Raw genomic sequence first — 12,315 nt, 5'->3', positions numbered from 1 at the left:
CCCCCCTTACAGGAGAAATGCATTAATTTGAGGATAGGCTGAAGGGACACAGGTATTTTGCTTCTATTGTGGCCAAATGTTGATTCTCATTCTCTTCTGAAGGTCAGATTTAAGGACATTAAAATCCACTGAATACTATAAGATTTTTGAGGCTCATAAGCAGTCATGCCAAATGGCCAAAGTTGCCTGGTGGAGCAGTCACATTCTTACTCTTTCTCACTCTAAACCTTTTCTACTGTCAAGTAGCTGGAGCTTGTGTAAGGTATATAGAGATTCACACAAAAAGTTTAGTTTTCTTAAGGAGCAAAAGAAGAGGAGGGATCAACTGCTTGAGATCTTCAAATAGTTTCCAAAGAGAAATTCAAGGGTCAGTTCCTGGTGCCTCTCACAAGTTGCAGATTACTTCAGTGAAGATGCCTCTGAAGTTCCTTTTAATGCAAGAAAACAGGGCCTTAGGTGGAAAAATGGTCTTTGTTGTTCTGAGAGGGAAAAAGTACCCCAAATAGTTTTTGAAGTTTTTAAAGTTTTCATCTCCAAACCAGCCTTTTAAAGTTAAAAAAATAACTCTAAGGAACTTGACTTTTCTCTTATTCCTGGAGGCTTTGTAGAACCATGTCAAGGGCCTTATTACAAATGTTTGATTATGAAACCAAGACAAAATTATAACTCTCCATGGAATCTTAAGGTATTTGGATTTTCTCCCAAGCACTTGTGTTAAGTGATTTCTTCTGAAACACTGAGTTCCAAACACAACAATATGAGGAATATGAGAAAATGAGAATATGAGGAAATGGAGGGATTAAAAAGAACAACCATTAATACCCAATCAATAATAATTTCAGAACTGTTAAGCCCCGATTTTAACTTCTCTGACTGAAGGTGAAATAACATGCTCTCTACATCCAGAGAATGGAGAATGATCTTTTCTTTCTATTACTTTTTATCACTATTTGAGACACAGTCTAATAGGTTGCTTCTGTTCTTTAATTTTAGGGGCATCAGGAAGACCTCCCCCCCAAACCATTTTCCTTGTAATATCTGTCAGTCACCAATAGTTGAAGATTCCACCATTAGAAATGCATTCCATTGGTGAGACATTGCGTTATATAATAAAAACATTTCTGGGATGTGAATTACTTTTCCAGATCAGTTTCTAACTGGAAACCTAGCTGAGTCCTAAAGGATAGGAACTAGAAGTCTGGCAAAAGATATTAAATGAAATAGAAGGTAACCATATTTCATGGTAACAAAAGCTCTTCCCATCTTCCCTCCTTCCCTCCTTCCCTCCTTCCTTCCTTCCTTCCTTCCTTCCTTCCTTCCTTCCTTCCTTCCTTCCTTCCTTCCTTCCTTCCTTCCTTCCTTCCTTCCTTCCTTCCTTCCTTCCTTCCTTCCTTCTTTCTTTCTTTCTTTCTTTCTTTCTTTCTTTCTTTCTTTCTTTCTTTCTTTCTTTCTTTCTTTCTTTCTTTCTTTCTTTCTTTCTTTCTTTCTTTCTTTCTTTCTCTCTCTCTCTCTCTCTTTCTTTCTCTCTTTTTTTCTTTCTTGACTTGTGGTTTCATTAGTGAATAAACTGGTAAAGACACAACTGCATAAATAAGCATGGACAGCTACTTTGGCTCCAAGGTTTCATATTTTCCAGTCTCCTACACTACCTCTCACTAAATATTATGCTCTGGATTTTCTGTAATGCTTCATAATTCAAGATATGAAAGACTATAATTTTCAGTATTCCCTAAACTACAACATATCTGTGATCCCATTTATAAAAGTGTGTGGACAAGTCATTAGACATTTATAAAGTGGTCATTTCTAAATGCTCCTTCTATAAAGAAAGGAAATGGCTATAACTACCCTCAGTAATTTCATAATCTAATGAAGAAGAAAAAATGCAAGCAACAATGTACACAAAAGATATAGAGTAGTTCAAAACCAATTTCAAAGGAAAGGTAGTAACATAATGTAATGTATTAAGGAGCAATAAACATTATGAAGGAATTGTATCAAAGGAAGACAAAAAAGTGTTCTTCCTATGACAAGAATGAGAGATGACAGGTGAATAACCATAGTACTCCATTGGTACCTTCCCAATGCCAATAGAAGGCAAGTGGGTTTGAACCCCTCCCTTCCACCCCCACCCTCGCCATGGTAAACTTATGAGAGGACATGAGCATACTTTGAGCAAGTTTGGATGTCTTGTAAGCTGTATCAATGGAGGCAGCTTCTAAATCCAGATTACAGATCCATTGTAATATTAAATACTAAACATGCAGAAAAATACAAAATAATTCATCAACAGTTATAGAACTACTTAAAATGTTCTCAAGATGTAAATAAACAAACACTTTCTAAAGTTTGTCTGCCCTTATCCAAAAAGAATGTGTTCAGAGAATTATGCAATTTTTAAAAATGAAAGATGTCTTCGAAGTTCTTTCTTTTCTAAGGTTCAGCATCCCTCTACAACATTACCAAAAAATGACCATCTAGCTTCTATGTAGGGACCTTTACTTTGATACCATGGATCTCACTACCTCTTGAGGCATCCCATTCCATTCCTTGAATTGCTGTAATGGTTAAGTTTTTTCCCCTCATATTGAAACTAAAACGTATTCTTTTGTAGGTTCCATTTGTAATAAACCTACATTTTGGGGGGGAGGGGTTGTTGGCTTGAAGACATTTACATCTTGCTTCTGAATTATCCCAAGTTGGTGTAGGGCTTCAAGAGCACTGCCCCATGATAAATTATGGTTTGTTTAGCTTGAAGATAGGCTTCTGATGATCCATGATAGCTGCTTCCAACTACTAGAAATATTTTCATATGGAAGAGGTATTGGATATTTTTTTTTGTTTGGCCACATGTTTAGTAGCAATGAATAGAAGCTGAAAATAGATTTTAGCTTGATTTAAGAAAAAAAACTTCCTAACAATTAACAGTGTCTCAAAATTAAACAGGCTCACTTTGGTGTTCATTATGAAATAGAATTTCTTTGTCTTTGCTGACTCAGGACTCAAGCAGGCTACACACTCCATCAAGGTTTTAGCATGACCCAAAGAGTATGTAGGGAGTTTCTCACCTCCTATTATTGGCTCAAGTCCCCCACTGGCAATGTTCCCCCATTTGTAAGGCCCAGTGTTAATAGCACTCCAGTTCCATATAACCATTTAACATCAATTGGCTTTTACAAAATGATATTAACTTCAAAGACATAGCCAGAACAAATGTATATTAAACATTCCTCCCTCCACCCCACAGCTTAGGACATACTTTCCTCTACTATACTTTGGTCTCCATGATAGGCTGTTGATTAGCTCTGTTCCAAAAGGACATCATGGGGCCCATCAAGTTCATATCCAAAAGTAGCATCATTTTTGCTGGGTGAGTCTTTGCCTCAATTTCACTGCCATTGTTCCATAATATTGCTCTGTGTTCCTCAGAGTATTGATACTGTACTAGTTGCAAAATATAGCCTGGATTCCAACTCCTGGATTGGTGTGAATCATTCCTTCACTTATAATGGAAAAAATGAACAGAAATTGCAAGGAGGCCTCAAGGGGGCCATATGGCTTCAGGTTGGGGAGTGTCCTAATAACCTTTTCTCTACTGCATCGTCTTTTTCTGGACTCTATGAATAAGTCACCATACTGCCCGAAATGCAAAGGAAGAAAAGAGAATTTCAAAGCTTACTTGGGCTTTCACAAACTCCACCAAAATTAAGGTTATTTAGTCAGTCAAGAAGTCCTCTTCCAAACATGTGATTAACCCACTATATCAAACTTCAGAGCTTTTAAACAAGTTCAGTTTTCTTTTTGCTTCTTCTATGCTGGGAGTCATTAAACACCACGCTCTTTGACATGGTCACACGTGGAAACCAGGGACTAGAAAGCAGCCCCCAGGAAGGATGGAAATATCCACTGAAACCTCCCCTAAACGACTTTCCTTATTAATATCTCCTTATTATTGGAATGGCTATGATTATTATTCTTACTTAGCCCCAGGAAAAATAGATGAGAGTAACATGCTTGCAGGGTTAATACAGATGTCCCACTCTATCCCCCCAGGATATTACCATGAAATCCCACTTACAAAATTAAACCTAAGAATTCTTATATACCCACTTAGATAGGACCCTCTTTCTAGGCATAAAAGCTTTTGAAAAATCTGTGCTCTGAATTCCCCAACCTATATCTCAATCATGTTCATTCTACCCTCTGATTCTGCACTTGGTAGCAATGTTTCATTGACTATCTCCCTAGGCTTCCTGTCTGTTGTTAGGTTCTATGGAAACATGTATGTTGAGAATGAAATTGTGTGCCAAGTAGATGTGTGAGTGTGATCCTGAGGGTATAAAATAAATCCAGGCCTCAGCCAAGGAGGAGCAGTTTATCCTGTGAAACCTGTGCTGTGGGTTAATGTGAAAGCTGTGTCCCATCCATTCATTATTCCTCCAACACCATCCTACCTCCAAGACCCCATCCCCTGTGGGAGGCTGGGCCACCCCACAGTACTTCTAAAAGTCATCGTGATTTTCTAAGAATCATCTCTTCAATATGCTTTATGTGAAAAAGTTGCAACAGCCAAGCAAATTGAAGGGTACCACATAAGCACCAGATATGCCTCCACTAGATGTTTCATATCAAAGACAAGAAGACTATTACATTTTAGGGAGGTTTGGGGTTCATGCGTGAGTTAAATTAGAGTATATAGAATCAGAAGTCCCTTCCAACTCTGATATTCTATAATTTTTTGAGCCTTGTTTAATATTCCAAGTTATTATTCTTGCACTGGCTCTCCTGCAGCCTTGAATCGACTCCCTATCCTTCCTATAAACCACCTCTCATGGTAATGACTGTGGTCCTAAAGTAGATTATGCCTACAAAGCCTACCTAGAATTGTTTGACTTCTGGTTAGTCCCACTCCTTTTTTGGAAGTAAGACATTGGTAGAAAAATACTAGGGATATTTAATTTGTCATTCAGATTCTTAATTGACCACATATTATCTGCTCTTCATATGTTTTGCCTAATTTTAAGACCCTTAAAACAAATTCATTTGCAGATTTGTCAAACAATTAGAAGTATCTGTAATTATATTTGCCTTTTCTTGTTAATATAGTTAAAATGAAGTTTTGGGAAATAGCTATTAGGGCAGCATAGCCTAAATGAATGAAAAGTGTGAATTGTGCCATATTTATAAAGGACTATTTTGCAGTTTTCAATTAACCAGAACCAAACTGAGTTTTGCTAGTTCACTGAATGTAATAAAAAATATTCTGTGAACAAGTCAGTATAGGAATTTAGAGGAAAGTCCCTGGGATCGGGCTTTAGTAGATTTTGCTTTTAGTCTTAAAGCTCCACTGTGGTCATAGGCAAATATGCACTTCTGATTTTCAATTTTTCACTTTAAAAATGAGTGTGTGTCTATGTATATTTATATATATGACATAATGTTATTGCATTCAACTGGCACTTCACAAATAAGTTATTTCAATAAATTGGTTCTAATATCAAAAAATGGGTATAATATTTCTATTAGCTAGTTCTCATGGCTGTTTTGAGGATCCAATTAGATTATTTCATCTCATCCTGTCTTCTCCAGCAGAATATTTCGACTATCATCTCTGTTCTCTCACTAGTCTTTGACCTCTTTCTGTCTATTGGTTACTCCTGTACTTCCTACAAATGTATTCATGTCTTTTTCATTCTTAAAAATTACTTATTTTATCCTTCTATTTCCGTTAGTGATTATCTTATATCTTTCTGCCTTTTAGTTATTAAAAATCTTGAGAAGTCTGTCTATATTAGAAGCCTCTTCTTCCTCTCTTTTCACTCTTTTTTCACTGCTCCTCTCCTTCATTTCTCTTCTTTGCTAGACCTTCATTAAGTCATGCCTGCTAACTATAGTTCTTCCCCCAGGCTCTGTCTAGGGCCCTCTTGTTTTCTCCTTCAATATTATTTCACTTGGTGATCTCATAAGCTCCTATGCCTTCTATTATCATAACTATTTTAATGATTTTCAGGTCTACTTATCCAGTCCTAATTTCTCTCCTGACATTCAGTCTCATATCTTCAATGATCTATTGGCCATCTCAAACTCTATACCCCAAAGGCATCTTAAACTCAACATTTCCCGAACTGTACTCATTATTTTTCTTCTCTAGCTTCCTATCCTCCTATTTACCAGGACTTACAGCCTAGATTTCATCTTCAATTTGGCAATATATTGGACATGAGGGTATGTGAAAAGATAGCAAAAGGCCAGACAGTGAAGGGCTTTTAATGCCAAATGGAAGAGTACATGTCTGTCTATGTCATTGCTTCTCCTTACACATCATTAGGTTGTTCCTTATCACCTCTAGGATCAATTAGAAAATCCTCCTTTTGACATTCAAAGCCCTTCAAAACCTGGCCTTTTTCAGTCTTTACAGACTTCTTATGAATTATCTTCCCTTATGTATCTTTGTATCTTTGTTTGTCTTACCTGGACACTCGATTTCCTAATTCTGTGTATTTTCCACTAGTGTCTCTCATGCTTGGAATTCTCTCCTTAATCACTTTCAGCTCTTATTCTTCCTTGCTTTCTAAAAGTCCTACCTAAATCCCCCTTTCTATAGGAAATCTTTCCTGCTTCCTGTTATTACTAGTGTCTTCCTTATGTTGATTATCCCCAATTTCTCCTGTATATAGTTTGTTCACAAAGAGTGGCATCCCCAGAGTTTAGCTCAGTGTCTGGTATATAGTAGGGGCTTGATAAATGCTTGCTGACTGGGTGATTCTGTGTAACTTTAAAGCACTCTACAAAGAATGTTCCAGTAATTACTTTCAGGGCATTCTGCCAAAATTTTAAGAGCTTTAAAGGTAAATCCTGATTTCAAGTTGTTTATAATCTCATGGGGGCAACAAGTATAACAGAGTGGCCACCATAACAAGCAGACTGTATGAAATGCTTTAAGACAGAGGAAGGAAGTGGATTTAGAATTCGGAGGATAATATCAGCTTGAGGTCATCAGGGATGGAAGTGTCATTTTTCTGGGACTTGGAGGGTGCAGGAGATTTAAACAGACGGAGATGCTATATGAAGAATCTTTCAGGCAGATAGAGCACTATTTACAAAGACAAGAGCAAGAAAGTGATGTGTCTATTTAGGGATGATTCATAGTTCATTTTGATTTCTGACTGGATTATGTAAGGGAGTAACTGTGAGAGAAGGCTGTAAAGACAAAGGAAGCTCACTTATAGAGAGTTTTTAATGCCATTCTAAAGTATTTGACTTATTTGATAGGCACAAGGTACCTTTATGATTTGGGAGAAGTGCTTTTTTCTGTTTATATCATTTTCCTTAAAAAAGGAACTAGGAGAATTAAAAAAAATTTTTTCCCAAAATTGATCATTTCAGACAGAAGAGACTTCAGTAGCTATCCAGCCTAATACACATGTAAAAATCAGTTTCTTTCTCCACTGACCCAAAATACTCAAAAATAGTTCAATAACTATAAATGTCCTTCAAGGGTCTATCCAGAGAACTCTTCCTTTATATGGGTTCACTTGATGATCTGGCCTTTGTTAAGATCTGAAGTCAGGGGAAGATTGCTATCTCCTAAAGTAGTCCATTTTACATTCAGATAATTCTAATTATTATGAATTTTTTAAAATAATGAATCCAAAAGGGTGGAACATTGGTAAGAGAGCTAGCTAGTTCTGAAGTCAGAAGACTAATCTCTCAAACACACTAAATATATTACCTCCAGGTATTTGTTGAACTAAACTACAAAGGTGCAATTATTTAACAATTTGGTTCTGGTCACAAAATAAAGAGATCCATCTGGAGTAGATTTGATACACAAGACTCAGAAGGGAAGCAAATGTGTCTAATATCCTAGTGTGTGATAAAGAGAAAGACTGGATAAGAAAGATACTGGAATAAGGACTGGCTGTTTGATAAAAACATAATAGCAAATTGGAAGAAATTAGATTTAGATAAGTACCTTACACCATATACCAACAAAAGTGGTAAAACTATATCACATCATAAACAAATTGGAGAAAAATGGGAAAAAATTACCTATCAGGTCTATGGATGAGATGAAAATTTATGTCCAAGGAAAAGAGGATAACAGAATATAAAGTGGATATTTTTGATTACATAAAATTAAAAAGCTTTGCCCCAAACAATTCTAATAAAGCTAAGGTTAAAAGGGAAGCAATTAACTGGGAAAGAAAATCTTTGCAGCAAGTTTCTCTGATAAAAAAACTCATTTCCTAAATATATAAGGAACTGATTTATATTTATAGAAGAAAAATAGAATCTAAGAGAATATAAGAAAAATGATGTCTGAAATTGATAAAAAATGGTCTAAGGTTATGAACAGACAGTTGTCAAGTCAAGAAAACCAGGCTATCTATAGCCATATGAAAAAGTGTTCCAAATCACTACTAATTAGAGAAATGCAAATTAAAGCAATTCTGAGATTCCACTTCACACCCATCAGAGTGGTAAAAATGACAAAAAAGGAAAATGAGTAATTTTGAAGTAGTTATGAGAAGACAGGCACATTGGTATGCTGTATCTGATAGACCTGTGAATTGATACATTCATTCTGGAAGATAACATAATTATATAGAAATAATTTCTAAACAATGCATGCCCTTTGATCTAGCTCACTCCAATGATAGACCTATACCTATAAAGATCAAAGAAAAAAGAAAGATCCAAAAAAAAATTCTTTCTACTAGTGGCAAAACCTGAAAACTAAGAAAATGTACAATTGAGGAATGATTGAATTAGTTATGGGGTGTGGTTGTAATGTAGTACATTAGGCTTAAAGAAATTAGGATGGTTTCAAAAAGACATAATGATTTATATAAACTGATGAGAGAGATATGAGCAGAAACAGAGAAATAATTTATGTTAGAACATCAGTATTGTAAAAATGAACAGTTAGAGGTTTCTTGTAAACTGATGAAGAAAATGAAAACCAGGAGAATAATTTATATAATAACAATGGCATTAAAATGACATTAAAGTGACTTTAGAGGACCAACAGGGAAACATAACATCTAATACAGAGAGGTGGAGGACCAGATGAATTTTGAGTAAAAAATGAGATATCTCTTTTTCTGTCTCTCTATCTCTCTCTGTCTGTTTCTGTCTCTTTTTCTCTGTCTATCTTTTTGCATAACCATTGGGGGGATGCTTTACTTGACTATGTATATTTGTTCCTAAGCAGCATTATGTTCCTAGGATCATAGATTGAGACTAGAAAGGAATTTTATTTTATTGTCATATAAAACACACTTCCATATTGGTCATTATTGTAAGACAAACATAACCCCCCCCCCCCAATAATGCCATAAATATGCTGATGTGAAAGATGACTCCAAATAGTTCTTTCTCTGGAGGTGGGTAGCATTCCTCATCATAAGTTTCAGGATTGTCCCAGATCATTGCATTGCTGAGAGTAGTCAAGTTTTCACAGATAATCATTGTCCAATATTGCTGTTATTGTATATAATATTTTCCCAGTTCTGCTTATTTTGTCTGTATCAGTTCCCACAGATCTTTCCAGCTGTTTCTGAAATCATCTTGCTTATCATTTTTTATAGAACAATAGTATTCCATCATCAAAATGTACTACAAATGGTTTAGCCATTCCCCAATTGATGAATATCCCCTCAATTTCCAATTCTTTGCCACTATAAAAAGAATTGCTATAAATATTTTTGTACAAGTCAGTTCTTTCTCATTTTTTATTATCTTGTTAGGATACAGACCCATTGGTGGTATTACCATATCAAAGGGTTTGCACAATTTTATAGCCCTTTGGGCATAATTCCTAATTGACCTCTAGAATCGTTGCTCTACCAACAATGCTTTAGTGTTCCAATTTTGCCATATCCCCTCCAATATTCACCACTTTCCTTTACTGCCATATTGGTCAATCTGATAAAGTGTGAGGTGGCTCCTCAGCATTGCTTTAATTTGCATTCTCTAATCAAGAGTGATTTAGAAAAAATTTCCACATTATTATTTGGGCTTTGATGGCTTCATCTGAAAATTGCTTGGTCATATCCTTTGACCATTTATAAATTGGGGAATCCCTTGTATTCTTATAAAAGGGACTTGGTTTTCTATAAATTTGAGGAATTAGACCTTTATTAGAGAAATTTGTTATAAAAAATTTCTCTCCATTTTGTTGTTTTCCTTCTCTTCTTGGTTATATTAGTTTTGTTTGTACAAAATTTTTTAATTTAACATAATCAAAATTATTCATTTTATGTCTTATAATACTCTTTCTCTCTCATTGGTCATACATTCTTCCCTTTTCCAAAGATATGCCAGGTAAACTATTCTGTGTTCCCCTAATTTAGTTAGGATATAACTCTTTATGTCTAAATCATATATCCATTTTGGCTTTATCTTGGTTAGAATATGAGATATTGGTATATATGGAGGTTCTGCCATATTGTTTTCCAAATTTCCCAGCAGTTTTTGTTAAATAGTAAGTTTTTGATTCAAAAGTTGGTTTATCAAACAGTAGGTTGCTAAGGTCATTTACATTCCTGTATATCATGTATCCAATCTACTCCAATGGTCTACTGTTCTATTCCTTAGCCAGTACCAGATTGTTTTGATGACTACTTGCTTTATAGTACGGTTTGATATCTGGTTCTAGTAGGCCTCCTTCCTTCTCATTTTTTTCCCCATTAGTTCCCTTGATATTCTTGACCTTTTGTTCTTCCAGATAAATTTTTTATCATCTTTTTAGTTCTATAAAATAATTTTTGGTAGTTTGATTGGTATGGCACTGAAAAAATAAGTTAATTTAGGTAGAATTGTCATTTTTATCATATTAGTTTTGGCCTACCCATGAGTAATTAATATTTTTCCAATTGTTCAGATCTGACTTTATTTGTGGGAAAAGTATTTTATATTTGTGTTCATATAATTTCTGTGTTTGCCTTAGCAAGTAGATTCCAAGGTATTTCATATTGTTTACAGAGGTTTTAAGTGTAATTTCTCTTTCTAATTCTTGTGACTGGACTTTATTGGTTAGAAGAAACATTAAGGACCATTGAGTCCAAACTTTTGCAGATGAAGAAATGATTTCAGAGAGATCCAGTGTCTTGCCCATGGTTATTGTGCTTGTATTAAAAGCAGTATTTGAGACTTCCAGTCAAGATGGTGGCTTAGAAGCTGTGAAAGTTCAGACCTCAGAAACCCTTCCTTACCAATCACAAACTGAGAGCTCCTGGGACACCGAAATTCAAGCTGAACAACAGGACAGACCCGGAGAACCCTCCTCTGGACCTGGATCAAAAGGTATGGCCCCCCAAAAGCCAAAACCCTAGATCACTCGGATCTAAGGGGCAGGCAGAAGGAAGGTCCCAGGACCCATCCCCCCCCAACTCAGAGTACTGAGCCCATGGCAGCAGCAGGAACTTCAGGGTCGGCAAAAGGGCCCCAGGGCTGGCTATTTTGAAGGACTCACCTTGAAAGCAACCTGAGCCAGTCTCTGGGACGCACAACACAGATGGCAGGGAAACATAGAGAGAAGGGGGAAGCCTGTAGACCCCTGGCTTGGTCCTTCCAACTGAGTCTCAAGGGAGGTCCCAGCTTTAGGGCACCAGCTGAACCCAATCCCATCAGGAGCCCTCAGTGCTACTGAAAGGAGAGAAATCTTAGGGCTGGCAAAGGTGTTGCTCCGAAGAGCTTACCTTGAAAGTAACCTGGGCCAGTCTCCAGGCATTCAACACATATTGTGGAGGAGGAGGTTGTTTTTTTTTTCTTTTTTGGCTCAGGGATCATTTGGCCCACACCAGCTGATCCTAATCCCATCAGGAGCCCTCAGAGCTTCTGAAAGAACAGAAACAGGGCCAGCAAAGGGCTTACCTTGAAAGCAACCTGGGCCAGGCTCTGGGCATTCAACACAGATTGTGGAAGAGGAGGTTTTCTGCTTTAGGGCTTATTCAGTACAAACAAGCTGAATCTAATCCCATCAAAAGTCTCCAGAACTCAGGGAAGCCCAGGCTCCCCACCCATCCTCATTGACTGCTGGACTTTAAGCCAATCAAAAGCCTCCAGAGGACAGGGAAGCTCAAACTCCCAACAAACTTCCCCCAGAGGCTACACCAAGAGATCTTCTGTTAAAGCTCCAAGAGGGGAGACTGATAGAAGTCCCCAAAAAACAAAAAAATGAGAGGAACAAGAGCACAAACAATACGTGGAGTAAAGAAGGGGTGAATTTGAGCAAACAACAGAAAAAGAAGAAAGAAACTACAATAGACAGCTACTACTCAGCAAATGGAACAGAGGGGGAGAGATCAG

This window comes from Monodelphis domestica, chromosome 2, assembly GCF_027887165.1.
Source record: "Monodelphis domestica isolate mMonDom1 chromosome 2, mMonDom1.pri, whole genome shotgun sequence".
NCBI lineage: Eukaryota > Metazoa > Chordata > Mammalia > Didelphimorphia > Didelphidae > Monodelphis > Monodelphis domestica.
Note: the sequence above shows the minus strand (reverse complement) of the source record.